This window comes from Mustelus asterias, chromosome 9 (genome assembly GCF_964213995.1).
Source record: "Mustelus asterias chromosome 9, sMusAst1.hap1.1, whole genome shotgun sequence".
NCBI lineage: Eukaryota > Metazoa > Chordata > Chondrichthyes > Carcharhiniformes > Triakidae > Mustelus > Mustelus asterias.
In genome coordinates, this window is record NC_135809.1 from 44,117,296 (window position 1) to 44,143,939 (window position 26,644).

The window sequence follows — 26,644 nt, forward strand, 5'->3', positions numbered from 1 at the left end:
ATATCTTAAACATCCACTTGGCGGCAACATGCCAAGACTTCTTTGCTAGCACCTCCCAAACCCTTGACCTCTACAACCTAGAAGTACAAGGGCACATAGTGCATGGAAAGAGCACCACGTCTATGTCACAAACCATGCTGACTTGAAAATATACTGCTGTTCCATCATAGTCATTGGGGGGAATTTTACCATTTTGAGCCTAAGTGCCGAATCTGGGCGTCAAATAGATCCGTGCCTGGAATCCTCTTTCCAGCATGCCCATACGCATTTTGCCGGCTCCGGCCCGATCTGCGCCGTGGCCGGGCTTAGCGCTGGCGGACCGATCAGAGCTCTGAACTGCGCGTGCGCAGTTCGAAAAAAATCTGACAGAGCGCGCCCGGGCGTGAAAAAAAAAGCAGAAAGCGGAGAGAGCGGCTCTCTGACGATCATCCTCTGGGGGTGGGTGTGACCGATCATCCCTGGTGGGGAGGGGGTGTGACCGATCATCCCCTGGGGGCGGGGAGGAGAGGGGGTGTGACATATCATCCCCTGGGTGGGGGGGGGGGGGTTCCACTGCCAGTCTGCGGCCGATGCCTCCTGCCAGAGTGGACGTGTGGCCATGCCATCCCACAAAACCTTCAGGATGAAGCGATTCCTCGCTAAGAGGATGAAGCAGAACCGGCCGATTCCACAGTGGATCCGCATGAAAACCGACTACAAGATCAGTACAAGTCCAAGAGGAGACATTGGAGAAGGACCAAGCTGGGCCTGTAAAGGGATACACCATCACTGGTACACTACCAGCCACCGATTACTCTTCCCTGCAGGGGCAAGAGAGCGGGAGAGATGGTTGTGGCTGGTAGTGTACCAGTGATGGTCTATCCCTTTACAGGCCCAGCTTGCTCCTTCTCCAGGGTCTCCTCTTGGACTTGTATTGATCTTGTTGCCAGTTTTCATGCAGATCCACTGTGGAATCGGCTGCTTCTGCTTCATCATCTTAGCGAGGAATTGCTTCATCCTGAAGGTTTTGTGGGATGGCATGGCTGCACGTCCACTCCGGGAGGAGGGATCGGCCACAGACAGGCAGCCGACGCCCCCCCCCCCCCCTCCCCGACCAGAGGATGAGACATCACACCCCGTCTCCTACACTCCCCCCCCCCCCCGGGATGATACATCACACACCCCCACCCCCCCCCCCCAAGAGGATGAGACGTCACACCTCCTCCCCTTCTACCCCCCCAGGGGATGAGACGTCACACCTCCTCCCACCCCCCTCACGCCCCGACCAGAGGATGACCTGGGTCAGAGAGCCGTTGCAGTCTCTGACCCCGCTCTTCGGAGGCTGCAGCGGCGACTTCAGACTTTTATTTTGCAGGTCGGTTACGGCGCGGACGCGGATCGGGCCAAAAGACGGTAAAGTTGGATTTGGCAGTAGAGTTGGGCGCGCGGTTCATTAAGTCGATTTAAATGCATGCAAATGCATTTAAATCGTCGAGTGTCGGTAAAGGCGCGATCTGCTTGGATTCAGGTGCAAATCGCGTTAAAGGCCCAACGCCCAACTTTACCGCGATTTCGCGCCCGTTTTGGTAAAATCAGGCCCATTGAGTCAAATTCCTGGAACTCCCTTCCCAATAGCACTGCAAATACCTTCCTCACTTGGATTACAGTCGTTCAAGAACATGGTTCAAAACCACCTTCTCAAGGATAATTAGGCTTGGGCAATGAATGCTGGCATTGCCAGTAATACTGACATCCCATGAATGTATAATAAAGAAATGAGTATATAATTGCATCATCAATTGCACCATTACAAATCCCTGGATTAATTTATCCCTTTTTTAAGTGATCTTCCATATCAATTTACCAGATGGCTATGATGTTCAGAACAGGGAAGCACTCCACTGAGTAAAATGTAATCATGAATCCTGTTTCAAGTAGAAACTCACCCTCATTTGGGTGTACTATTTATCGTATACCACTTTGAGTTCATAACATTTAGAAGTTACACCATGAAACATACCGCCTGGAAATATCTTGTATGTAATACAAACAATTAGCATTTTTGGATTTTATTCATTGTATGACTTATTTTCAGCTTCTGTGACATTTGTCTCATGTAACCACATATACTTAGAATACTGAAGGAGTTCATATGGTGTATTGTATCTCCCTGGCATTTGATAGCTGAAATCCAAAATTAATCCCACCATCCTATTAAATTCATCATTATATCTTTGGTTTTGTACTCTATAACTTGATTTACAAAACCCAAACTTTTATTGATCTGTTATAGCTTTATCTACCCGCAACCCTCCTTTTGGGGAATTATGGTTAATTTTCTTTATTTGTACACATCCATCAGTACTTTATTATTAATCATATACTCCCATTCCTTATTTTCCCCCATAATGAATACTTGTCATTTGTCTACATTAAATAGCATTTGTCATCCGCCTGTCCATTCTACCAAATTGCCCATTTTTTTTGAAGACATTTTACAGTTCTCCCTGTTTACTAAACCTGTTGTGTGTATACATTTTGTGCATATCTTGCTCAAAGAAAAATAGTTAAGTCTTCTCTCCTGAAAGACATTTTTTCCCTCACTTCTAATCACAATGCTCTGTTCCTTCCCATAGATATATTGCTTCCCATTTGAAATTAAAATAAATCATTTTATAAGCATTTCATGAAAGTCCTTATTTTAACCCATCTTTATAAATATCTAAAATCTATGGAACTGTATTTCTGACCTAATCTTTCTGAGCCAGTACAATCTTCAAGGTTTTAAGTCCACGTTTTAAGTTACCTAATCTTTATTTCCTTATTGACCTAACTTCTGCCATTTCCTTTATTAACCAGTTGTCCTGCAATACGGCTCCTGGTCCTTCCCCCAAGCATTTTAAAATTTTCATTACTGTAAGATCAATCTCATCTGATGGAAAAGTAATGGAAACCACTTTTAGGATAGTGAAAGTAACTGGAATTTGTTTTTTTATAGAATCCAAATAAAAAAGTAAAGCATGAATATTCCTGAAAAATAACTTGGTTTGCTGTATTCAAGGGTAGTGTTTATAGCTTTGTTACAATGTGAAAATTAAACATCGAACTGACAGGTCTGTGTCTCATAATACAGTATCCTAATTCTTGCACACCTGGTCCACTTGTATGAAGTGCAGCATCTTGAAGTGTTCTTGTGTTTTATTGAAGTCTCTGGATATGAAGTGTCTTGGTATAGAGGCAGATCACAATCAAGGGTTAAACTAGTTGTAGTATTTAATCTCACAGGAGTTTCATTAGTGACATGTCCAATTGACTAGAAGTAGTTTTTATAAATTCCTTTAAGATATTGTAAAAACTGTTACTTGTTCAAATAATTACTGAAATTGCATTTTATTACTCCATTGCTGGAATTCCATTTTATTATTTGCTTACTTTGCTCTTTGGAAAAGCTAAAAAGGTCCTCTGCATCAGTTTTTATGTCAATTTTACTACATCAGAAGCTACTATGTTGCAGCTGCACTCTGCATTATAATCAACAATATCACTTTGCATTATAATTACTAGTGCTGTATGATGTAGCTGCTACCATAGCTGTTCTTCATCCATCAACATGCAAGTCAGAGTTGCAGATGTTAAATAGTTGGCTCTGAATGCCAAGACTACATAGAAAAGTACAAATGACCAACTAAAATGCATGACAATTGATGAGCAGAAACTTTAATTGAGATTTTAAAAACAATGCATCCTTAACAGCTGAAAATTGCTGAAACTTACCAGATATATGATTTATCAACCTCATAAATATTTTATGAAATTTTGTGTGTGCTGCTTATATATGGTTAACAGTCTCCATCTGCTGGATGATTGCTGTATAGAACAGTTCTCGAAAGCTTAGTTAATTTTACTATAGTGTCGTAAAATTGTTGCAAGTGACACATGGATTGCTGTCTTTTTCCACAAATAGATCACTGCGCTCTGTAAGCTGTAGTAAAACCTGAAAATGGTTGTGTATGCCTGTATCCGACTGTTATTCTTTATAGCAATCTATCATTTCATGATTTTGTGAATTGCTTAAAAGATTGACAAATGAAACTGGAAAAGTACATCTCAGGTAATGAGCAATTTTTTAGAGTAAGGTGCTAATTTTACTTGCCATTGAGCATTAAATGACTGTTACTTGTATGTGGCCTTGCTTACTGGCAAGCTGGGACCTCCACTGTTCTTGTCCCCCGCCCTGAGTGCAGGCGTGCCCATTATCTCATCATTTGCATTCATGTCTGTGTCCCATTGGTTAGGTTCTGCTGTCTCTGTTTAAGCACCACCTCATCCTGCAAGAGAGAGAGAATGTATCAGTGATTGTGGTGCAATGTCTTTGAGCAATGTGCCTATCATGATTGATTAGCTGGCAGTGTGTGCAGACTATGAGATGTGAGCATGAGACGTGCAGCAATGTCAAGTGCATGAGGTTGAGGTGAATGTTCAGTATGAGTTGTTATTGATAGAGATTGTTGGCATCTGAGTGAAGAAACATGGCTGGTGAATTCACTGACCTTGACCCCTTGTGTGTCGTCATTAAATGTCTTGTGCCACTACATCCAGGCCCTCAGGGCTACACTGCTTCCATTGACTGTGATGGCTGTCTACTCCCATTGCCTTTCTCGAGTTTGTTTGGAGGGCCTCAATGAATATAGGACCTCTGTCCTCCTCCTGCACCAAGACTTGCAATACTGCATTGAGAAACATGGAGGACATTCTCTGCCTTATTGCATCATTAGTTTGTATACTTGCTGTTCAGAATGTCTTCCCGAGCCATTTTCAGCACCTGCTGCAGTCAGAGTGCACCTTTTAAAGAGGTGCAAGACTGATTTTAAGTAGTGCAGGTTAACTTTAAGGGATGTTACCTTCACAGGGACTTGAACCCCCTTCTGAGATGTGCAGCCACTCAACAGTATGTTTAGTGCTAGGTTATACACAGCTATCATGAAAATCAGCAACTAGTTTGCATGTTGTTTGCATTGGAAGGAATGGGTAGGGGTTAATTGTGCATTGTGATTCACACACCTGTTTTCCAGGGCTATACAGTTTTGCCCCTCCGAGTCAATTTACAACATTTTTGTATAGAATTGTCCTTTTACCTAATACTTGTGCTTTTGATTATGGTTGTTTAATTCAATGCTTCAATTGTAGTTCTCAAAAAGTAACTGTGATAAAAATAAAAATGCAGGGAGTAGTTGAAATCCCAGAGTTATAACTTGGTTATAATTGGTGCAAGCTGTGTGTTCAAAAAGCAATTCTTTCCAAGCTTCTCATGACCATAGTGTAATGACACACACTTTTTTACTTCCATTTAAGAAACATGGGGTTGTGCTAGAGGAGGAGGGGTACTACTGGTAGAGGTCTATTTTGTGTTCTTCCTCTATTGCCGAGAACAGGAAGCCACTGGACTAGCATTTAAAACAGGATGCTATTTGAGAATTAATATTTCATAATTCCCAAGCACCCTGCAAAGTCTGGTGATGACCACAGCAGAGTTCACCGTTGGCCCCTTTATAGTCATGTATAATCACTGAAGTCCAGCATGAAGCAACTTCATGGTTTTCGACAGTGAAGCGTTCAGAGAACCCACAATTAGAATATCTATTATGAATGCCCAGATTGGTATTAAAAAGATTCCAATCCTGCCTGGCTTCAATGAAAAATAGAGAAAGGAATTATAGAGGGCTTCACTATCTTCATAGCTGCCAAGAAATCTGTCCACACATTTACCAGTGGAGGTGCCAAGTGAACAAACTGCAGCATGGACAGAAATAGCTGGAGTCCTTGCAGATGCGGACAAATCGTATATTCAGTCCTTCAAATGACAGAAGATGTTATAGAAAGTGGGTAAGATACGTTAATTCCAGCAAATCACATTTGGCTGCAATTTGTCAGCTTATTCTTTTTCTGCTGAGTAGGTGAAATAAGATATTGATTGGCAGCTAGTAATTGTATTCACCAAGTTGGTGAGCCACTACATTTTTCAGATATGGAAAGAACTATTATTGTGTTGGATAGATATGACATTTTAGCTGAAGGAATCATCTGAGAGCCTGCTGTAGTCTGATTGATTTCACAAGTCAAAGTGGCTTTTAACATTTAGCCACCAGCACCATACTATTTTGGCTCAATGTTTTAAAAGCAAGCTAACCAGAAATACATCATCTGACATATTCCTATGATGTCTCTGATCTGCTGAAATTCTTTGGGGAGGTAACAAAATTAGCAATTAGCGGATATCTCATGAATTTATTTCAGCTGGCCTTTCTGAAGGCAATTGATATAGTTCACATATTGAAAGCTGTTGGAAAAATGGCAAATTATGTAGCATTGGAAAGCAGAAGCGATGAAAAATGGTTAAAAACCTTTTTCTGTATAGACACTGAATAGTGAGTTGTCTATAGGTTTCATAGATTCATAGATATTTAGAGCACAGAAGGAGGCCATTTAGCCTATTGTGTTCAGGCCGGTCAACAAAGATCTGACTACACTAATCCAATTTTCCAGTGCTTGGCCCATAGCCCTGGAGGTTATGGCAGCACAAGTGAATATCTAAATACTTCTTAAATGTTATGCAAGTTTCTGACTCAATCACCATTTCAGGCAGTGAGTTCCACAAAATATTTATCCTCAACTCCCCTCTTAGCCTTCTACCTCTTACCTCTTAAATATATGTCTCCTACTTATTGACCCCTCTACTAATGGAAAAAAATTATTCCTATCCACCGTATCAAAGCCCCTCATAATCTTATACATCTCTATCAGGTCCCCTCTCAACCAAGGGCTCCAAGGGAAACAGCCCAAGCCTATCCAGCCTATCCAATCTCTCCTCATAGCTCAGATCCTCCAGTCCATGCAGCATTCTTGTAAATCTCCTCTGCACTCTCTCCAGTGAAATTACATCCTTCCTAATATGTGGTGGCCAGAACTGCACACACTACTCCAGTTGTGGCCTAACCAGCATTTTGTATAGAGATCAAGCATGACCTCTCTGCTCTTGTGTTCTATGCCTTGGCTAATAAAGGCAAGTATTCCAAATATCTTCTTAACCACCTTCCTTTCCGCCTTCAAGGATCTGTGGATATGCACTCCAAGGTCCTTCTGATCTTCAGTACTTTCCAGGGTGCCACCATTCACAGTGTAAATCCTTTGCCTTATTAGCCCTCTCCAAGTGCATTACTTCACACTTCACTGGGTTGAATTCTATTGGCCACTGCTCTGGCCACCTGACCAATCTACTGATATACTCTTGCAGTCTATGGCCTCACCCTTCCAATTTCTGTGAGATCCGCAAGCTTCTTGATCATACCCCCAACATCTTAAGTCCAAATCATTAATGTACACCACAAATAGCAAAGGCCCTAGCACCGAGTCCTGTGGAACCCCACTGGAAAAGGACTTCCAGTCACTGAAACATCCCTCTGTCATCGCCCTCGGTTTCCTGCCTTTCAGCAAATTTTGGATCCAGTGTGCCACTTTGCCTTGGATTCCAGGGGCACTTACTTTCTTGATCAGTTTGCCACGAGGTACCTTTTCAAAAGCCTTGCTAAAGTCCATATAGACCACAACTAATGCATTACGCTCATCAACACTCCTGGTTACCTCCTCAAAAGGTCTCATTCTCTGCTGTTACATTCTTTCTAAACATTGGGCCCGATTTTGCTGTCAAAATAACAGTGAAGTTGATGGCACTCATTATTTATTGGAAATGGTACTGCCACTTCAGGTGTGGGGCAGATGTGTCGCGAAATGTCAATATCTGAAAAATACAATCTGAATTGCATCATTCCACCATTGTCTTCATGAAAATGCCACTTGACTGTTTGTCTCACCATCGACGTGTATTGTAAGACATGAAATTGCTGTATTTTCCCAGTAGATATGAACTTGATTATTTTAAGTCTTATTTCTTCAGAATCTGATTGTTTTAGATTTTTTTAAATGTCAAACTTTAAATTATTCTATTACTTTCCTGTCTCTCTTATCTCTTTTAATCTAATTTTTTCCCCCTATTTCTCATTATATCAATATTCAGAAATATTCAGGAATTTATAGTCATTAAACTGTTAAACTGCAAGTAATGTGGCAAGAGCCTAATGTAACATTGATAAATTGTAGCAATCCATTTGAATTCCAAGAATTGGCTGATGGATGTTAATATAGATAAATGAAATGCATAGTGCAGTTATAAGTAAACCATTTAAACTTGGATTGCAATTGTAGAACTGGAGAAGTAACAAAATTCACAAGCCTCAGTTGAGACGAAACACAAGAAGAATCCTTCAACATAAGATGTGCACAGATACATGGAATAAATAAATACATCATTGATTAGCTCCTTCAACAAAAATAAACTGCATCTAATTTTCAAATCATTTAAAGTGATGAGAGATGTATGTCCAGATTTCCATTGAATTGCAGCAGGCAAAGTTCTCCACCATTAATACAAAATTAGAAAATTGCCTTCTAGTGTGTAAATAGAATACATATGGAGGACAGGAAAAAAAGTCATTTATATTACAACTTTTGTTTATTAAACCACCAATCCTTATTATTGATTATAATACTATCATTTGAACAAAGGATTATATAGAATAATTGATTCTTGGAAGTGACTTGTAGTCTGATTTTGAATTAAGAATGAAGGTGTTTTATATACAAGAGAAAGTTCTACTAATGTATGTTCCCCAGAGTCTCTTCTATTGGCAGTGCAGTATTGAAATTTTAAAGAAGACTAATTTTAATGTGTAGAAAACCTTAATTGTTTGCATCCATGTTCCCAACTGGGAGCATCCATCGGGAGACATTTCAGAAGTGCAATTACGTCAGACTTGACCAATGCTCATGTGGTTTTTTTTATTTGCCATCAAAGAACAAAGAACAGTACAGTAGAGGAATAGGCCCTTCAGCTCACCAAGTCTGTGCCAACACAGATACCTCTCGAATCTGATATTTTCTTGCCCCTGCGTGGTCTATATCCCCTAGTCCCTGCTTATTCATGTGTCTATCCAGATGCCTCGCGAACATTGTTATAGAATCTGCTTTCACCACCTTCTCTGACAGCGCGTTGCATGCATTCATCACCCTCTGTGTGAAAAACATTCCTCTTTTAAACTTTCCCCTTCTCACTTTCAACCTGTGCCCCTGAATAATTTACCCTTCAACACAGGTAAAAAGACTCTAACTATCCACTCTATTCAAGCCTGTCATAATTTTGTAAACCTCTATCAGGTCCCCCCTCATCCTCCAGCGCTGCAATGAAAAAAATCCAAGTTTGTTCAACTTTTCTTCATAGTCCATATCCTCCAAATCAGCAACATCCTGGTAAATCTCTTCTGCACCCTTTCCAATGCCTCAACATCCTTCTGGTAGTGTGGCGATCAGAATTGTACACAGTACTCCAAATGCAGCCAAATCAAGTCTTCTACAACTGCAACATGATTTTCCAATTCCTATATTCAACTCCCTGACTGTTGAAGGCCAGCATGCCATGTGCCTTTTTGACCACCTTGTCCACCTGAGTTGCCATCTTCAGGGGGACAGACAAATCCAGGTGGCGTGTGGATCTGCATGCCGAGTTCCCTCTGCATGCTAATATTTTAAGGGCTCTATCATGTCAGCTATGACTCTCAGCAACTTTTACAGATGCACCATAGAAAGCATTTTTTCTGGTTGTATCAAAGCTTGGTATGGCTCCTGCTCTGCCCAAGACCGCAAGAAACTACAAAAGGTCACGAATGTAGCCCAATCCATCACACAAACCAGCCTCCCATCCATTGACTCTGTCTACACTTCCCTCTGCCTCGGCAAAGCAGCCAACATAATTAAGGACCCTACGCACCCTGGACATTCTCTCTTCCACCTTTTTCGTTCGGGAAAAAGATACAAAAGTCTGAGGTCATGTACCAACTGACTCAAGAACAGCTTCTTCCCTGCTGCTGTCAGACTTTTGAATGGACTTACCTTGCATTAAGTTGATCTTTCTCTACACCCTAGCTATGACTGTAACACTACATTCTGCACTCTCTCGTTTCCTTCTCTATGAACGGTATGTTTTGTCTGTATAGCGCACTAGAAACAATACTTTTCACTATATGTTAATACATGTGACAATAATAAATCAAATCAAAACCAAATCATTTACTGTATACTTTCCTTCTGCAGTAGACCTTCCAAATCGCATCACCTCACGTTTGTCTGGGTTAAATTTTATCTGTCATCTTTGAGCCCAGGTCTCCAGCCGATTTACATCCTGCTGTATCCTCTGACAATCCTCCTCACTGTCCGCTACTCCCCCAATTTTTGTATCATTTGCAAATTTACTAATCAGACCATTTACATTTTCCTCCAAATCATTTATATTTATTACAAACAACAGAGGCCTCAGCACTGATCCTTGCGAAACACCACTTGTCACAGACGTCCAATTAGAAAAGTACGCTTCCACTGCTACTCGCTGCTTTCTTTGCCCAAGCCAGTTTTGTATCCATCTTACCAGTTCACCTCAGATCCCATAAGACTTCACCTTCTGTATCAATCTGCCATGAAGAACCTTATCGAAGGCTTTACTAAAGTCCATATATACAACGTCCACTGCCCTGGTCAATTTTCTTTTGTCGTTTTTTTTATTTGCCATCGTCTAAACTGCTTCAACGACATACTTTTCACAAAACACACAAGTACTACTTGCATAAACATCAGTTACTTGAAGCTTAATCTTGATGGAATTTTGTGTTCTAAAGAAAAGGAAAAATGAAACATAGATTTTTTGGAGTCTCTTGTGGGTACAATTTGGATATTTAAATATTCAACTTTGATGACACGTTATTGCAGAACAGTCCAGATGTTCTTGACTTTCATCTACACCAGTGACTTGAGCCTTAAGCAACACTTCTATTAATAATGTATACAGATAATCCAACACATCATTGAACATCAAGTACAACAAAGAGTCTGCATGACATGCTGCACTTAATCCCTTGTTCTATTCAAGCCTGATAAATGATTAAAGATTGATTATACAATTTTGAAATTTAAGCATCACCGTAACTCTTCAATTTGTTCCAACCTTGCAAACGCATTTTTAAATATTATTGATTAGTATTTCTTATATCTCAGTCATAATGCAATAAACGAACTATGGACATTTTTCATGTTCCCCATTGTTATTTTTCCCACAGTTCATAAAGTTTTTGATTGAATTTCATCACTACAGTCAGCAAGTTGTTGTTTTCTGTTACAGATCTGAATTACCCCTCTAAGAAATAATTAAGCTATGTTCAGAAAATGAAAAAGACAATATGATCCACCAGTTATATGCTTAACTTCTACTTGGAGGGATTCATTGTGACTCCTAAGCTCTTTCAAAGTCACTCACGCCCATTGTCATTCTAGAACATAGAACAGTACAGCACAGAACAGGCCCTTCAGCTCACGATGTTGTGCCGAGTTTTATCTGAAACCAAGATCAAGCTATCCCACTCCCTATCATCCTGGTGTGCTCCATGTGCCTATCCAATAACCGCTTAAATGTTCTTAAAGTGTCTGACTCCACTATCACTGCAGGCAGTCCATTCCACACCCCAACCACTCTCTGCGTAAAGAACCTACCTCTGATATCCTTCCTATATCTCCCACCATGAACCCTATAGTTATGCCCCCTTGTAATAGCTCCATCCACCTGAGGAAATAGTCTTTGAACGTTCACTCTATCTATCCCCTTCATCATTTTATAAACCTAGAGGTTTGAACGTTCTACACCATCCACCATTAGCAGCAGTTTGTGACTTGTCTAACCTTATTTCACACCTAATTGTGGAGCTGAATTGATGTGGATGAACTTGGAACCTATAGAGTTTTGTCTGAAATGTGAGGTGCAAAAGCTGTGACCTATATTAGAAGGCCATCTTTACACAAGTCCTAAAAAATAGGGATTGGGTCATATGTTGGGTGGCAATGTTTTCTCTTTGCTGATACCGAAAATTAATTGAAAACCTAAAAAATGGAAACACTTTTACAATGAGGCAGATGTAAGTTTTAAGAAAAGGCAAAGTGATACACTTTGATAGAAAAAGAATCAACATTTTATAAAACCTGAAGTTGCAAAAAGTGATAATTTAAAGTCTAACTATATAAAGAATATTTTTCTCCATTAGTTTATTGCAACATTGCAACGGTTCACATATATAGGAATGTTTAAGGGGATATTTTACAATTTGATGCCTTTGTCAAACACCTTTGACTGGCAAGGAACCATTATGATGGATTGGAAAATTTCCTGGTTTGGCATGCCCACTCTGGGAGAAAGTGCCTGTAAAATCGGAAGTTTTATTTCATGTTGTTGAAAGGGCCCACCTTGGTGCTCTGGAACTTCGTCCTAGTTGTAATAAAATCAAGTTTTTAAAAAACAGCTCTCTCGCCATCATCCCTCAGACTCATTCATCCCCTACACATTTCCCATATCCATTCATGTCAACTCATCACACCTCATGGCCCCTCATAAAAATTGCTCTCAATCAAGAATACATAATGAGGGTTAGCTGAGAGCCCAGATATCCAATAGTCTGTTGAAAAATAGCTGCACTCGGAAGATATTACTTGATTGATGGCCCAATTCTCTCTGATTCTTTCCTGTCAATTTCACAATGTCAATTTACACAAGATAAAGAGATTTCAAATCCATGTATTTTCTGCTTCTGATACTTAAATGATTTTGGATCCCAGGAAACTACAGACCTGTCAGCTTGACATCAATAGTGGGAAAACTGATGGAGGCCATAACATGGGATAAGATAAATAAATATACACTTAAACAATCAACATGGCTTTGACAAGGGCAGGTTATGTCTGACAAATTTAATTGAGTTCTTTGACGAGGTGACACATGCAGTGAGTGGATGAGGGTAGTGCTGTGGATGTTGTATATTTGAGACAGTGCCACCTGGCAGGTTGGTTAGAAAATTAGAAATATTTGGGATTAATGGGTCCTTGGCAGCATGGATTAGAAGATGGCTAAAAGAAGGAAACAGAGGGTAGCTATAGATGGGCATTTCTCAGACAGGTTGAAAGTAGTGCTCCCAGGAATCAGTGTGTTGGAACCCTTGCTTTTTGTGATTTATATAAACGACTTTGAGATGAGTGTTGAGGGCAAAATCTTTAAATTTGCAGAAGATCCTAAGTTAAGGAGAATAGGGAATTGTGAAGGTGATGCTGAGTGACTTCAGAGCGACATTGACAAGTTGGCCGAATGGGCCATTATTTCCTTCCAGATATGATATATTGCTATCCTTTCAAAAAGCCACTCTGAAGTACTAAACAGGGTAGCTTTATCTCCATCCACAATATGCAGCAGCATATGTACTTCTGTAGCAATGGACTAGGTGTTACACAGGTCCGTCAGCTCCCACAGACTCACTTTCATGCCTGTGCTGTACTTTTAATTTAGTTTGATGCTAACTTCCCCTTCCGTAAATATTTCTACGTTTCTCAGGCTGAAGCAGCCAACTGTAAAAATGATATGGAAGAGCACGCCCTCACTGAAAAAAAATTGACTCACATTTAGCTAACTGTTGTTGAATTGCTTTGTAAATATGAATAGATAAACACCCATTAACCGAGGATTTCAAAACTAAAAACATTGGACCATATTACACATTTTCCATTCTAATGTATGATGACTTACTACTAATAATGTAAGAATACACAGTTCTAAAACTAGTACAAGTTGAAAGGTTTGTTATACAACTGTAGGATGCACGATAATTTTTTTGCTAAATGACTCTATGACAATTGCAAACGTTCTGATTTACATACAATAACTTAAATCCACTCAGGCCTCCTACGTGATATGCTCAAGAATGGTTCATAAAATAAGTCATTATGTTGTTGTGATATTTAAGAGCAAGCTAAACCCATGATATAACAACAGGGATATTATGACATATGCAGAATTCTATACTTTTACCACTTTAACACAGATTTCATTAGTATTAGATCTTTCAATTAATATAGCAATTCTGCACTTCGGTAGAGAAGGCACATGCAAAGTGAATGACAGAGGTAGGTCTGCCACATTGTAACTCAATTCTCCTCATAACAGAAACATAACTTCTCCTGAAGCAAGAATCAGACTCTCCTCAAAAACTATCACATTTCCCTGCTCTTACCATCTAACTCAACGGGAATTTTGTTTCACAAAGGTACTTCTAAAAAGCTGTTGCTTCATTCAGAAATACTTGAAATATAAAATGTAATTCATTGTGATGTGAAAATGAGTCTGTCTAATTTCATCAAGAGTACATCAGCTGTGTTTATTCATTCTTCTTAAGTATAAGTATAACTGTCATCATCACATGCTCATGTATGGAGTCTTAGGCACACAATTCACATACAGATTTTATGTAAAATATCATACAGCATTAAGTCACATGGTGTTAACAACATATCCAGAGGATATGGTCAATTTGCCCATGTAAACCATTAACACCATTTCATCTTTGAGATATCTTATTATTATTAACATTGCCCAGAATATTGTTCCATATAACATGTAGAACTTGAATGATTTATAATTTTCCCTACTGAATAAGACTGAATGAGGACCAGAATTTGGAAAAAGCAAGCTCTCACATATATAACACATGATTTGACAAGCAGCTGAATAATGCTAAGGCATTTTGTATTTATTATATAAAACAACAGATGCTAGGGGATTTTTTAAAATACGGCATAGAGTCCCCTGTCTGTGATACTTGGAAAGGATGCCTGTTTGATAAGTAACTCCAACCAGTCAGCCATGCACATACCAAATCTGAAATGAAGCACTGTTGTGATGGAATATGAATTTGTTGCACTTCTCCAACCATCTGTCTTATTTTCTATAACATTCGGACTTAAATTAATGTTGGCCTGCTAGACATAGACCAGAAGATTGTTTCTCTGGAGCCATGACCAGCAGTTGTGTGAATAATATCATAGACCTGGAATGGTGTTCCTGGCACCTGTGCTATGATAAACAGTGTTCACTGACAAAACATACCTTCCTAACAGAAGCAACCAAGGTAGATTTCTGCTTTTTTTTGTTTTTTAACAATACAATTGGAGGAGAATGTTTATATTAATATTAGATTGTCAAGTTGTGTATAGTGCAATTTTTAGTGTGAGATTAGAAAGAGAGATTAAGCGATAAAATAATGTAGTCATGGACTAGAAAAGGGCAAAGAGAGAAACTAATGATATGAATATTTGAGAGGAATGCAATTCCTGCTTCAGGGGAAGTTCTGTTTCTGTTATGAAGAGACTTTGCATCAGAGGGAATTATTGTTGAACAGATATTTAATTTAAATGAAATTTATGTGACATTTTTAAAATGATAGTCTATGAATTTAATCTTCTCAACTGAGTCCCTTTCTCTAGAGAAGAACAGAAATTGTATGGAATTCTGTGAACATGAATTGTTCCTTTAATGAGGAGATGCAGATTGTTGATACTGCACAAAGGTGCATTCATTTTAAAAATAATTTAAAGGAACAGCAATTTTTTTTTCTCCATATAAGTTAATATAACAAACCTCATAACCAAGTGGACTGGAGTTTCTGTTGGTTGCGTTGCTTTTTTCAACAATTTGCCCAAAAAACAAACAAACCAGATGAAAAGATCAAGGAATTTTAGCTGCAAGTTATATCCAGGGCAAATCAGTTTCTGTAATCTATTGTGCCACTTTAACAAACATTACACTAGAAGTTCGCACCATCCACAAAGTTGATAACATCCACAAATTCTGCTAATTGAAGCCAGTGAGATGCAAATGGTTTGAGTGGAAACTTGAGCAAAAGAAACATGAAAACAAGTGCAATTTGCATCTGGATCACCGCTTCAACACAAAGCGGAAATGTTTGGCTATTGTTGAAATGCATCATTGTGCTACTTGCATGTGATATTTTCATCATGGAAATAGATCTTCTGGCGCTTTTCCATTTTCCAACAGAAAAAACATTATCGGACACTTTTGCATTGAGACAGTGCCCCTTTAACATTTGATTATTCTTCTTTTTGGTCAACAATAATTCACGATAACTAGGAGTTATTTTATTCGTGCTCTGTTCCATGCTGTCAATTGACCTCCTGCTCATACTTGTCTGTGAGAGAATGAACTTCTTGTAGTTATAAATTATCATATGGATTTCCGAGCTCAAATTAATATTTTTTTGAAGCATGATAGAACTTAGAATCAAAATGGTAAAATAGGGCCCACAATGTACTAAGTGCTGGGCAGACTTCTCAGATGCCCCCATACGCACTCTGCCAGCAAAAATATCAGTGATTCCGAACTGCGCTGCATAAGCCTGTGAGTGGGGCTTAATGCGCCCGAAACCCTGCAGCTCCGATCGGTGCCTCCAACTGTGCATGCATATGATAGAATGCTGCTCCCCTGCCACATCCCTCCCAGGCCGGATAATCCCTCCCCCTAGCTCCCACATACATTGCCCTACCCTCACAACATTACTGACCCCCGTACCCCTGCCACCCTGACCGATCATGGGCCCCTCCCCCCTTATCCCCCCATAGATCTCAGGCAGAGTGGCAGCAGACCCCCTTCTCCCCCCCGTTATTGATCTCAGGAAGAGTGGCTGTACCTCCCTTCCCCCCACTGATCTCAGACAGAGTGGCAGCAGACCCCTTTTCCCCCCACCTCTGTTAATCACAGGCAGAATGGCAGTGGACTCCCTTTTGCCCCCACTGATCACAGGCAGAGTGGCAGCAGACCCTCTTTCCCCCTCCCCCCCCCCCCAATCACCAGTAGAATGGCAGTGCATTCCCTTTCACCCCCACTGATCACAGGCAGAGTGGCAGCAGACACCCCTTTCCCCCCCACTGATCTCAGGCGGAGTGGCAGCGGACCCTCCTTTCATCACCCCCCACCGATCTCAAGCAGAGAGCCGTCGGAGCCACCTTCCCACCCCCGCCAATCTCAAGCAGAGAGCCATCGGACGCTCGGCACTACCTCTTCACTAACCCTCACTGACGGAGCGCCTGAATCAGACTTATATGGAGCATGCCTGTTTCGCACTGTTTCTGGATGGCCGAACGCGGTGGTAAAAGAGGAGGTGCTGGTAAAGTTGGGCATAGAGCCCATTCAGTCAATTTAAATGCATGCAAATGCATTTAAATGGCCATCGCGCCCGTTTCGGGCGCGGTCCTGATCGCAGCCATTTTTGGGCCTTGGTAAAAGCGGAACCAGTGTGGAGGTGGGCGCAGATTGCTCTACTCGCCTCATGCCTGACTTTACCAGGTTTTCGCGCCCGTAAAGCGCGATGGAAAAATCGGGCCCTGTGTCATGTGGTTGTAAGACACCATGTTTCTGTGTGTCAAATACCCAATCTCATGGATGAGATGAATATGGAGGAATAATGGAGACATACTGAAGAGAGAGTTGTCCTGCACAAGTATCACATACCTTTCAATCATCAAATCAAGCCTTGTCTGGTTTGAGGAACTGAATCACCATTTAGCAATCTAGGTTGAAGATCAAGACCAGGGCAGAGGAGGGAAGGCATCAAGTCTTGCCTCTTCGCCCCCCCCACCACCAAAAAATAAAGTAATTGTTTACTATTAGTTAATATTGTATTGAATTTCTTCAGATCAAGAGATAGTTTGAAGGAGTACTGTCTCCAATAAAGGTAATGGTGAACAATGACAAAGTTTTTCAACCTTATCCTATCAATGATGAGACTACTCAAGAGGTGGAACAGTACATGGACATTGGTAAATTAATTGTTGGCAGTGCTGTGATGGCTATTTCAGCACTGTGGTGCGTAATTAGCATGTTTTATAGCTCTTACAATTTTTAATATGACAGATGTTTACATTATGTGCATTTTATATAACATTGTTTGACATGATGATCTTTGGCATTAAGTTTTGCATTTTTTTGTATTTGTAGGAAACGCTGCAGCAAGAGGACAAGTAAAAGTTATAGCTGCAAAAGAGCAGCCATTGGCGTCACAGGCTGGCCTTTTCAAAAACCAGCAAGAAATCATTCCGTTTCTTTTTTTTCCAATATGGAGCCACCCATGGTTTGGAGTATTCTGCATTTGGAAGTACTAACTTGAGTATGACAGAAAGCAAATCCAGTTAAAATCATGCTGTGTTTTAGAAGTGAAATACATCAAAATAGATCACATTTACAAACGTGTAACACTCACTCCAAATGAGTTTAAATAGGTTTAAATATTTACATTACTGTATACAAGTGCCTGATGATGCATGTTTATGTAAAGTGCTATAGTTTGGGAAAACTGTCCATTTTTTAAATTTAAGAATCAATGGCTCAGCTTTCACTGCAGTTTTAACAGTGAGGCAAACAGTAACTTGGGGCATCTGAACAAGCACAATGAAAAATGAAAATCCAGAAGTTGCAGATTTCCTTAAATGTAGTTTTTTTCATCTTTCTTCCTTAATCCCGTCTAGAAGTCCCAATCGTTCTTTTGCTTCTAATACAAAAATTTAAATGTATTCCTGAAAAGAGAGACATGCTGTCAAAGCTTTTTGTCTCACTCTCATCAGGACAGATGGAAGAATGCCATATTTCAAAGGGAGCAAAAATTTATACTGCATAAGAAAAGGCTGCTGATTGGTTGGCAAGTTGACTCTGATTGGTCAAGGCATTGCCATGAAGAATGCACCAAGGAACTATTGTCCACATACTTTTGTTTAATTCAAAAAAAGCACAATGTTTGGACATGTCCCTTTTGCCTGCAGAGGACAGGTCTCTGCGTATGAATACATGTAGCTTCTAGTAAGCTTAAGTCAGCCACATTGCAAGCCCAACTGATAATCGTAAATTGGCTGTTAGTGTAATTTTTAGCACACTTGGGGTTTAAATGTAATTTATATGTCCAGTTTCGTGCTGTGCAATCTGTTTTTCTTAGTGATAATTCTTCAATATGATTGATTGAAGAGCCTCCCTGCTTCTTAACCTGCACACAGATCCCTCCTTTCACATGAGAAGTACCCGATCAGTATGATTGCCTGGTGACAAGCTTCCAAACACAATGCTATGCTTTACTTTTGGTTGAGCAAATGTAATCATTAAATGCTGTGTTCGATTAGAGTGCTGGTGCCACCAAATATAACTGTGACAGAAATATTAATATAATTATGGTTGCAGTTTCCTCTTCATTCTGGTTCTTATGGTACTAATACATACCTACCTTTATGAATATGACAGCTGAGATTTTTCTCAACTGCTTTGTGTTGACCAAACAGAGAAATGTCTTTTCATATGGATTTCACTTTCAGTTCTTGGTTTCCTTTTTTTGTTCCCTTCTAAGCAGGTACATATAGATAAGGAACACCGTTTTGCTCCTTGGATGTTGCAGCAGAATATTACTGCCCTTTGGGATGAGGTAGTAGGTTGTATAGTTTTAGGGTTACACCCTTCCGGTCAGATAACTATACAATCTACTGTCTTTCCTAAGGTGGCTGTCAAAACTGCGATAGATCAGATGAAATGATTTAAATGATCCTATCAAATGAAGATCTTGGAATAAATATGCTTCCTATGATTTAGTCAATTAAACTATTTTGTTGTAAAGTACTAGTTTCATAATGGATTTGGAAGATGTTCAATTAGTACTGTACTTAGGTAATCTATGTGTCTAAAGTACGCAAAGTTAAATATTTCTGGGATTTGATCTCTCTGCATGTTATGTTAATCCTGTGATTATCAAATGAAAATCTGAATAAAAATGCATTAGCATTTGAATTAAGAATAATACCTGATCATGCCAAACAGTATAGGTTAGTAATGGTTGGTTGCTCAGTTTTTTTGTCACTGATATGGCACAAGATAGATAAATGTTTCCGTGAAGCGAAGCAAAGAAGAAATGCTCCTCCTAGTTCCATAGCACTGCTGAGGGCTGCTGGCCTATGATTACCGACTCCTGTTCATCATCCTCCCCACAGATATCAGGCTAAACAAATTTCCATTTTAAGTTCAGAGCTAACCGCTAATTTCTCAGGAAAGCAACTTAATATGTTAAGTATTAAGTATGGTAGATGTTATGTGTAAAATGCAAGTTATCAGGCATTACTTGTGGATCAGCCATGACAATATCTCAATGTTCTGCCAGAGTGAGGTAGTAGGTTGTGTAGTTTCAGGGTAGTGATTTTGCCCCATCAGAAGATAACTATACAACCTACTGCCTTCCCTGAAGAGCAGTATGATGGCCTGCAACCTGATTTTGGAAAACAAACTGAGAAAATATCGTGCATGCAACAATGAAGAACAGCATTCAATTTCTCTCTTTAAAACAAGTGGTAAGTTTCAAGAAACGTCAGTGTTATATGTTAATTTTATTTTCTTATGTGTAGTAGGTTGATATAGACAGGCAGTAGTTGGTTATTTTGTTCATGTGTTTGACAGCAATCTTGTATTTGCATCGCCTTGTCCATTGGGTGCTACAGTGATTTATTTAGAGTGAAATGCCAATTGCTAATGAACATGGAGGAACGAATGAAATCAGAAGCAAGAATAAAAAATTAGAATCTGTTGTAATCTAGAGTCTGTTCCACATGGATTACTGAAGCATATTGTCATGTATATAATGTTATTTTAATGAATGTATTATTTAATCAAATGGCCCAGATTTCATAGTCAGTGGTGAAAAGATGGTGCTCATTGCTTACCTCGAAGGAGAAATCAATCTGACAGGAGGGGTAACTTATTGACCCCAATGTTTCAGCTAAGATCCACTCAAGTTAAAACCATGACAGTATCTCTTGGATGCATCATATGGATTGGTTTACCACAGAAAATATAAAAAACAACAAACTTAACAGGTGTCTGATTTTGTTTTACAGATCTGTATTTGATGCTAACATCTGAGAATTTTAAATTGGTATTTTATAAGAGTGTTACTTTTCTGTAATCTCTGCAGAAATTGGGAAAATGTGCTATGCATTGTGCAGATATTGAATATTTATTGGAATTAAACTTTCAGTTCTATTTTTCCAGCTATTTCAAGCTCATACTTAATTTCATGGAGAAATTCTCTTAAGCTTGTTTTCCAATGACAGTAAGTGGAATTAAATTTATAGTAAATGGTTTGTGTTGTCAAATGATTTTTTAGATATGCTTTCTATTGCAATTTTATACTCAATGAATAAACTATTTGTTTTAAAAAGCGTTTTTAGTATTTTTTCATTATATATGGAGAATTTGTTTGAAAAAGGCTTATATTAAAATTAAAAATTTCAGTGTCAGTTTTTTTTAAGTTTTAAGTTTATTATTGTCACAAGTAGGCTTACATTAACACTGCAACAAAGTTACTGTGAAAATCCCCTAGTCATCACACTCCGGTGCCTGTTCGGGTACACTGAGGGAGAATTTAGCATGGCCAGTCCACCAAACCAGCACATATTTCGGACTGTGGGAGGATTCCAGAGCACTCGGAGGAAATCCACGTAGCCACGAAGAGAACATGCAGACTCCACACAGACAGTGACCCAAGGCAGGAATGGAACCCGGATCCCTGGCACTGTGAGGCAGCAGTGCCACCGTGCCACCCATTAGGGAGTTAAATAAATGAAAGGTGCTAATTGATCAGTTATTACCATTCTAGAACATAGAACATTACAGCGCAGAACAGGCCCTTCGGCCCACGATGTTGCACCGACCAGTTAAAAAAAAAAACTGTGACCCTCCAACCTAAACCAATTTCTTTTCGTCCATTTTTCTGGGCAATGGATGGTGATAGAAGGAAAATAATCTTACTTGGTACAGTTTTTGAACTACATATCTTTGGACATTAAGAGGCAATTTAGCATGGCCAATCCACCTGGCCTGTATATCATTGAACATACATGGCATCAAATAAAAAGTAACACAATAATAGGTAATATTACTTCATGTTGACTTGATTGTTGCAATTATCAAGGGATGCAAAACTACAAAATAATGTGTACAAGCAGAATAAATAGTCTCGTTCCATTACCAATTAGAAGTCTCACAAAATCACTGGAAATGGAATTTTACACAAACATAATGGTATTATGATCTAAAATGAACAATTCTAGATGTTTACTTCAAAAGTTGTCCACTGCGCGCAGTTCTGGTCACCTCATTACAGGAAAGATGTTGAAGCCATTGAAAGGGTGCAGAGGAGATTTACAAGGATGTTGCCTGGATTGGGGGGCATGCCTTATGAGGATAGGTTGAGGGAGCTTGGTCTCTTCTCCCTGGAGAGACGAAGGATGAGAGGTGACCTGATAGAGGTTTACAAGATGTTGAGAGGTCTGGATAGGGTAGACTCCCAGAGGCTATTTCCAAGGGCTGAAATGGTTGCTACGAGAGGACACAGGTTTAAGGTGCTGGGGGGTAGGTACAGAGGAGATGTCAGGGGTAAGTTTTTCACTCAGAGGGTGGTGGGTGAGTGGAATCGGCTGACGTCGGTGGTGGTGGAGGCACACTCGTTGGGGTCTTTTAAGAGACTTCTGGATGAGTACATGGGATTTAATGGGATTGAGGGCTATAGATAGGCCTAGAGGTGGGGATGTGATCGGCGCAACTTGTGGGCCGAAGGGCCTGTTTGTGCTGTGGCTTTCTATGTTCTATGTTCTATGTCCCACTCTGTGCCTCATCCAGTTGGAAGGACCGGATCAGTGATAGATAACATTAAAGTCAGTGGCAACTTATAACTATTGTCAGTGAATTCCTTTTAGCTGTAATTTGCCTCAGTTGAACAGTTTATGTTCTGCAGTGCTCACCAGTCACTGAAGTCTTTAAACAAACTGGCAGACGCTGTGGTCTGGGTATTAAATGCAGGGGTGTAGTTTTGACAAGCCTAGTTTACCTACTGGCTTTAACTCCACAGCATGCTGCTATTATACTTGCCAGGTTCTCTGCCTCGAGGTCAATCTGACTGACAAGCTTGGCTTACAGTTAGGTGAAAAAACTCCAGAGCAAGTCACAGGAACAGTTAGTTCACAGGATACAAGTGGTATCTTACAGTATTCCAATTAGGTGAATAATTTGAGAGAGATTTCTTAGGCAGAGCAGCGAAGACCTAGTGTGTTAGCAGAAGCTGAATGGCATATAACGAATGGCATTCTCCCAAAAGAATTCGAAGTGTCAACTCCCGTAAAAACTGGAGTAAATCTTGCTGTTTTTTTAAGTGGGATTTTCAAAATGAATCTTCCACACACTGTGCATCATAGAGTGCCCTTGCATGAATTACGATAAAAATCCAGGGGCGGGCCCTATTCCCACAGGAGAGGCTGGCATGATAGCTGTCAGTGTGGAGATCGGCGCATGCACAGTAGCCCCGCACTGCTGGCCTCCTGATAGTTGGCCAGCTTGATCGCTGGTCAGCCCCATGATCCCCCATTGCTGCCCCACTGGTCCCCCCACCCCCCCTATCGCTGGCCTCTCAGACGTCTCTAGGCCAGCCCCAACCCCGTTCGGGAAGACCGACCTCCCCTCACCCTGATGCCCAACTCTGATTAGCCCTTACTCCTCTCTGTCACCAATCCCAACTGCAAGGTGGCAACCCCATTGATCTCCCCGCTGCAGCCCTGACCCTCCCACAGCCCTGACCGCCCCCACCCCCCCCAGCCCTCCACCCCAATGGCCAGCCCCGATCGCTGTCCACCCTCCCTCTGTCACTGCTTCCAATGCAGAGCGGCAGCGGGATTCCCCACCCCCAATGATCTAACCCCCTCCACAGGCCCCACCCCCAATAGGCAGTGCCAAGGTGCCCCTTGAGCTTTGTCTCTTGGGCAATGCCAGGGGGCCAGGCTGGCACTACCAAGCTGGCAATGCCCTGGGGGCACCACCCTTACCCCCGACCTCCTGGAGGGGGCCCCCCTTCAATCCAGCGGGATTGGGTCACCATTCCTCGTTAGTGGGGAGCTGTTGTGAACCCCGCTGGAGTGAAACACTCCTGGCCTGGAGGGGTGGGGGGTAGGACTTCAGACTCAGGCCCACTAATTGGATTTGAATTTACATATTTTAATCAGCTCCACGCCGATTTCCAGCGCGGAGCTGATGGTGCTGGAATTCCGGCAGCCGGAGACGCACGGAGATCGTGGTGCCCAGCAGGGTGCCCGCTAAATGGCTTCCGTTTATGTCTCCCGGCCCGCTGCTGGGAGAATAGCCCCAATATTTAAAAAACTTGATAAAGTTAGTTCATTATATACACTATTAGATGAGAAATTATTCTTAAATAAGTTTAAATTCATTCCAGGTTGGCTTTGAGAGCATTAAAGCAGCACATCAGAGAATGAATGAGAGTTGGTACTGTATATAGTTATCTCCCTTTATAACAATGAAGATTAATTTACCGCTTGGAGAAATGTTTTCCTTGTTTAAGTGTGTCATCGGCATTCAATTCAGAATACTGCAGATGCAAGTAAGCTTGCTTCTTGCAGAGTATAAGAAAGTATATCCATTCAATAGCTTTGCACTGTTTCAATTTAATTCTATTGATATCATTCTCTTAATTCTCTCCTTAAGTTAATTGTCTATACCACTTGGTGATGTTGACCTTTAAAAATGTTTTTTTCCTCTATTTGCACTCATTATGATAAGGATGTTCCTACTGGGTATTGGAACACTTTACAACATCATGAAATACTCTTCACAGGGGTTCCACAATTGAAATGTCACAGTGTCTTGCTGGGAACAGAGAAATCTAATTAATTTACAAAGATAGGGGTTCTCAGGGAAATTTTAATGGGCGAACCAAAATGTAGTGCAGTGTGTCATGAACCAACAGTCTCCAATAAGTTTCTCATGGTGACATTACTCATACATTGGAGAAAAAACAGCATCATATCTACAGTGGAAAGCCATAAGATATTCACCAATCCCGCACCCAAAGAGATCTCGGGTTGGAATTAGGGCTAAAGTGTTATCATTGATTTTGTGATGCATGTTCTTTTCAAACATGACTCCCTACTTGTTCTCAAATCCCTCCATGGCTTCACTCCTACCTGTCTGTGTAATCTCCTCAAATCTTACAGCCCTCTAAGATCTCAGCATTCCTCCAATTCTGGTGTCTCACACGTTCCTAATTTTAATCGCTTCACCATTTGCAGCCATGCATTTAGTTACCTAGACCCAAAAGTTGTGGAATTCCCTCTCTAAACCTCACTGCCCCTTTTTCTAAGATTCTGCTTAAGACCAACCTCTTGCTACGTTTTGTCACCAGTTCTATGAATTATGTGAACCATTTTGGGATGTTATACAGTGTTAAAGGCACTGTACAAAACAAGTTGTTGCTTGTTGCACTTAACAGAGGGTTGTATTTGTGGACAAGCAATTTGCATATGATAACTTGTAGTTATCCATAGCATTCATAGAAATTCTAGTACTGAAATGGTACTGTATTCTTCCAGTAGCCATCATTTATTTAAATGTTAAACAGGATGTATTAGAATTTGACATTTTAATCATTCTATTAAGTCTATTGAATTTAAGAATGTGGCTCAAAATGTAATCTTGATGTAACATTTCTGTGCAAGTGGTGAAATAGGTTTTAATCATATTTACATTTTCACTAGAGTTAACAATAATAGGAATTCATCCCTTGTTTCTGAAATATTAACCAGGTTTTAAAAGTTAGTAAGTTCTCACTTAAAGTTGTGGTTATGATACTGATTATCACAAGTTTAAGTGAAACATTGACTCATATGGGAACCAGTGTTAAAACTGTAGTCAAGTTCTGTAGGACCTTCCCTGTTGGAAAAAAAAACAAATATCAAAACATTATATCCTTTAAAAGTTGAAATATTTTACATTGCTGAAGTCCTACATTGGTAAATGAAATAACTTTTAAAATAGGAATAAGTTTAAAAATATAAAAGAAAAATATAATTTACTTGCAGTACCTCCTGCTTACTACAGATCTTATTTCCTGATCCTCCTGCTTGCTGTAGATCTTATCCCTTTCTGACCTCCTAACTGTGGCCTCTTCCTCTTTCTCAGGGCAGCCCCCCACCCCCCCCCATCCCCTGAGTTTCAGCCTCTCCCTATCTATCCTCCGAGTTGTGGCCTCCCTACCCCAGTCCATCATCTCACTGAACCTCCCACTCCCAGACTTACCCTCTTGCAGCTTCCCTCTCTTCAACCTGCATTCTCAATCAGGATTCAGATCTGATTCGAAGCCAGAACTCCGACGTTGTGGAAGTGCGGTTCCCAATGCTGCAGATGTGGTGATCTCAGATTGAGTCTTGGAGCTGTCCTTCCAAGTCAGCCATTCATTCTTCATCTCTTTTAATTCACTCAGCCAGCAGTTGGAAACCTGCATGCAGCCATGGTTCAGACTGGAAGGTACCCTTTAAACAGACCATTTAACGTTCACATCCTGCTTCCTGAACTCATCTTCTATCAATAATTGAATGGCAGACATGGAGGCAACCTCCTAAGTGGCTGCCTCCCAGAAAATTCATTCTGCTGGTGCATGTCTGAATCCTGCAGGGTTGATCCTGATGCCTGCAAATATTCTAGAGAATGATTTTGGTCGATCTAAACATTGATAGTTTACTAACATATCTACATACATGGTACAATATCTGTTATTTAGCAGTTCACTAATCTCATTCTTTGTCATTATGGTATATTTCTAGT

General features: G+C 40.4%; 2 long non-coding RNA genes across 2 annotated transcripts in view; one reads left to right on the plus strand and one right to left on the minus strand.

The window, feature by feature from the left end:
- The window catches only part of LOC144498655 (uncharacterized), an 82,111-nt gene extending 63,598 nt beyond the window's left edge, over nucleotides 1-18,513 (plus strand). Inside the window, exon 3 of the long non-coding RNA XR_013498741.1 lies at nucleotides 17,957-18,513. This is a non-coding gene — a long non-coding RNA (uncharacterized LOC144498655). The remainder of the gene's footprint in view (nucleotides 1-17,956) is intronic.
- LOC144498654 (uncharacterized) overlaps nucleotides 1-26,644 on the minus strand; it is a 75,697-nt gene that overhangs the window by 2,739 nt on the left and 46,314 nt on the right. The gene's annotated exons all lie outside the window — the stretch shown is intronic.